Raw genomic sequence first — 4,791 nt, forward strand, 5'->3', positions numbered from 1 at the left:
ACTAGACTCAGTTTCTTTGATTGCAAAATGTCCTGCCTAGTTACCAGGATGCTATGAAGTAAAATGAGAAAATGCATTAAGATTGATCTTCACAGTGTCATAATTCTTCAGACCCTACCTGCCCAGAGGACATATCCTATCTCCAGATGCTGGCCAAATCACCAGGCTGGCTCAATGTCACTCTGAAATCAAGGGCCACAAGGGCCACCAAGGATCAGACTATTTCCCAGGAGAGTCAGAGCATCTCCACAGAACTAAAGCACAGACGATCATAGAGACCACACTCACACCGTAAACTCTCACCGTGAGCCCATGCCAGAGCCAGTCCAATGCCAGCTTCCCTTGTGTGATCCCACACATACCATGGATGCCTTAGATTTTGAGTGTAAGGATGGCTGAGCACCATCAAATTAACCTCGAGGAACAAATACCTTGGGCAGCAAGTGATCATTGTCAAGTAAGGGACCCAGGTGGACTTTTCTCTAATGTAAGGTTGACAGGTTTGCACCATTGATCCTATGATGGGTTTGTGTCTTGCTCATTCCTGAGATGCCCCCAGGACATGATTTTTCTTGTTCTGGTTCAAACTACATGGTTTATTTTTAATGGTGCTAGTCTGTTCAGCAACTATCCCTCCCGGCCCCGGCTTTACATGTGATTCTTTTCAGGCCAAAATCTAAGCTTTGAAATCTTTCTGGTCTGAATTTTATTCTTGATTCTCACTCTAAATCAGGCTAATGAAGCCAACAGTACCCAGGCTTGGCCTGAATATTGGGGTGCGTTGAAATTTCCTGTTGCAGATCAGTTTCTCAGCCACATTTACATTCAGCCTCACAAAAAGTCTTAGGACATGAACAAAACATAGCCAAATCTGTTTGGCCAGAGGGTAGCACACATGGCCTTTAGCCCAATCCTTTAGGGAGCTGTCATTCCCAACTGAAAATTGGTGAGCCTGGTCCTTCCTGCTTACATTTCTGTTAGCATTCTGATCTTCAGAGGGCCAGCCAGAATCACCCATCAGAGTCTGCTCACAGATTTTAGACTGTCTCTAGCCTGCTTCAGCAAAGTTTTCCAAACACCTCCAGAAACCATTTCCCAAAGTTTTGCACCACAGGGTTATGAGGAGTGACAGAAACAACCCTGCTTCTTGTTACAGATTTTCTCTGTATCGACCAGCTTTCCTTTTCTGGGACAAAACACCTGACACCCACAGACTGAGGAAGGACAGGCTTATTTTGGTTCTCGCTTTCAGAGATTCCTTGCCATGGTCTGTTGGCCCCAAGCTAGAAACCTTACGGCAGTAGGGTGTGTAGAGGAAAGGTGCCAGCGCATGCATCTGAGCAGCAGATCTGAGGAGAAGGCACCAGAGAAGAAGGAATCAGATCGAGTCCTCAAGATGACACTCTCATGACCTATGCAGATGCACACACAAGGAAGTGTGCTTTCTTAATCTCTTAGGCATCTCTCAAGCCAATCGTGCTGCAATCAAAATTAATTGTTAAAATGACTCTTAGATTCTAAGGAACTGTGTTTGGCACAATCACATAGAGTACTCCAGCCACAAAGTCCCAGTTTTCCCAGAACCAAGAGATGGAGCAGGTTGCCTGACACTGAGCCAGCCCCTACTGGGACAATGGCAGCCCCAGGATCTGGTGACGCAGAACCCTGTCCTCCCAGCTCCATTTCTGACCCACCAGAAACATCAGTGTGGACCACGCTGCGGAAAGGCTTTTTTTTTCACTAGGCTGTTTGGAAACCTGGAGCTTGAGCTCAGCAAGAAAAATTCATCAGTGCAAAGAGGGAAGTGAGCACTACAAAACAATCTAGGTGACTAGAGGAAAGCTTTAGTTCCTTTTCTGTGGTTTGTCAGGTTGTCGAAAGTATTAGTGAAATCCATCTTCTGCCATGTTTTAAAATAGATTCATCATCACAAAAACAATCTATTCACAAAGATTCTGAAGGAGTCTGAGCACAATAGGATTTGGCTTTTTATTTTGTGAAAGAGAAAATAAAGAAATTTTCAATATTTTCTATACCAATATTTGTATGTTTCTATACACATGTAAGTCAACGTTAAGGATTTGTGCTTTTAGACATTGCCCAATAAGGAAAAATGTTGCAAGTCATATTTTGAAGCAGGCCTTGTGGACACTAGTTGGAGAATAAAACTTGAGGAATTAGAGACAGGCAAGGAGACTGTGAGGCCACTGCAGTCATGCAAGTGACAGATGCTGGTCACACTGGATCAGAGAAGTACTTCAGGTACTGAGTGAGGACCTAGTGGTACGAGTGTAGGGTGCGGGAAAAAGATAAGATGACACCATGCTTTTGTCACTGGAACAGGTGGAAGAATAGAGATGAGACTGATTGGAAAGAGAACACTCTGTGGGAGCGTATGGAGATGGCTGAAATTTAGACACATCAAGCTGGAGATCCTACTTGATCTCTAATGCCCACAATCAAGTAGAGATGCCATATAAACAGCTGGACATTTACAATATGAAGTTCATTGGAGGTACCCAGGCCAGAAAATTTGGAGTACCCAAAGGATTTCAAACCATAAGGATCCACTAACTGCATTATTTTCTATTCCTTAGACTTAATATCCTAACACAAATGAAACTGATCTTATCGTCCTGGAGGGCAATACATGGTGAATTCCTAAAGTAAAACTACATTATCTTAAGATTGCATTTCTGAAAAATAATTTTAAAAAATTTTTGTATGTGTGAGAAAAAATTGCATTTCTTTCTGTAGACTTAAGGGAAAATTTGTTTTGTCCTGATAAAGGTAGTTACCAGGATGCCTTTCTCTGCAGTGATAAAACTGAGGCCCTCATTTTCTTGTTGGTTATAAACTGAGGCTCTTTTGTAGAAGAGCACTACATTCCCATGTCACTTGCTTACTACATCTTGAAAGCCAGTATCAGTGAGTGGAATCAGTTTTACATCTTATCTAACTCCCTTTTACCTATTGCTTGATTTTTTGGGACCACTCAGGTAAACTTGATCATCTTTACATCTCAAAGTTTTGTTTTTGGTTTTTTAACACTGAAGACATCTCTCAAGTCAGTTTTGCTAAGGTAGTCACAAGGTCTGAGGATCAGTGCACGGCCCCAATAGTATAAAGTGACTGAGTGAAGAAAGATGGTCTCACAGTGAACCTAAGGAGAATCAGGAATGCAGATGTGGGCAAGAATAAAAGAAGGTGGTAAAAGAAAGTAAAGAGCATCCACTGCATGGGATGACAAGAAAGGTGGGCGGTGAGGACAGTGTTCAAGTGAGTATATGTCAAGTGTTGCTCAGATTCCAAAGAAGATGAGCACTTGGAGCTGATCATTCCAAATAATAATGTGGAGTTCCCTGGTGACCTGGATAAAGGCACTTTCAATGCAGCATTAGGGACGATTCATGATGATGGAAAACTCAAGGGAGAAGGGGATTTCTCTCAAGAAGGTATCCCAGTGGCCATACACAAATGACTAGATATATCACATCAGTATTCATTGGGGAAATCAAAACCATACTCATACACTACTTTACTTTCAGTAGGATGGATGTAATCAATGCAATAGATAATAACAAAACTTGGAATACATATGGAGAAATCTTGCAACATTGCTGATGGAAGTAGACAAATGGTTCAACTAGAGCCATCTAGATAGGAAAAGGATGAGTGGATGAGATTGAATTCTACATAGGAACAGAACAGACAGTGTATCTGTATGTGTAAAAATAGACATAGATACATCATAGATTTATCATGAGAGACTGGCACACAGTAAAACCCCCAAAACACACACTGCCTGAGACCCCTAAAGGAAGCTTACCCAAGGTCTGCAAAGGAAGCCTCAACTCCCATTCACTCATGCAGTCTCCATAAACCTCCAGTTCAGCATCCAGAGCCTGCTCTCATCCCTTCTCTTCTGGTTAGTCAACACCTCGTCACAGGGCTGTGTTCTCAGTAAGGCACACGGCTAACAGAGTTGGGGGGTTTCATGCAGGGCTCCCTTTGGGAAGGTTTCTGGAGGAGAGGAATCAGGGATCACATCAAAGATGGAGGAAGAACCTTGATTGTTTGGCATGAGGATCTTGAGTATGAGGCATCTTGGGGAGGCGCCAGGAGAAGTTTTAGCCCCCAGGTCTGAACAATGTACCCTAAGGCCATCTGGAGCTCTACTAAAGTCAGAGGAAGTGGACGAGTGCAGACTCAGGCTTAGGGTGCAGGTGTCCTGGAGGGCTGGTGTCTCCTGTTTCCTCCACATTCATCATCTTGAAGGCCCGGCCTGGCCTATGAACCTCACTGCTGAGAACAGTGAGCAGTCTCTTTTCATTAGACGTTATTCACCAGTAGCCTAGGAATACAAGAGAGAAAGCTGAGGGATGATAAAGTGGTCCAAGAGGGACCCTCTTACCTCAGTGTCCAATAACACACACTGCTCAGGAATTCTTCAAAGCACCCAGCACTACATGTGGCAATTAAATGTTCTTAGTTAATGCTGCTGAAGTTTACCACATTTCCCCAAATGTAAGACTTAACTGGAAAATAAGCCCCAGCATGATATTTCAGGATGCTTGTAATACAAACCTCCCCCCAAATTAGCCCCAGCTGAGGTTATCAACAGAGAGATTCACTTAATATAGCTGTTACAGCACACCATGGACATACTGAATTATAAAATAATAATGTTAATGTATAAGTAAATATGAATAAATATTATTTTTGGCATTATGACTTAAAAGGAGTGATGATATAAATTATAAAGAAGTATTTATGAATACCCAAGGGTTT

At 42.6% G+C, this 4,791-nt stretch overlaps 1 long non-coding RNA gene across 1 annotated transcript in view; it reads right to left on the reverse strand.

The window, feature by feature from the left end:
• Positions 1-1,985: 1,985 nt before the first annotated feature.
• Positions 1,986-4,791, reverse strand: part of LOC102013670 — a 4,068-nt gene continuing 1,262 nt past the window's right edge. Inside the window, exon 3 of the long non-coding RNA XR_265116.2 lies at positions 1,986-4,354. This is a non-coding gene — a long non-coding RNA (uncharacterized LOC102013670). The remainder of the gene's footprint in view (positions 4,355-4,791) is intronic.

The sequence above is a fragment of the Chinchilla lanigera genome, unplaced genomic scaffold (assembly GCF_000276665.1).
Source record: "Chinchilla lanigera isolate Chin_1 unplaced genomic scaffold, ChiLan1.0 scaffold00187, whole genome shotgun sequence".
NCBI lineage: Eukaryota > Metazoa > Chordata > Mammalia > Rodentia > Chinchillidae > Chinchilla > Chinchilla lanigera.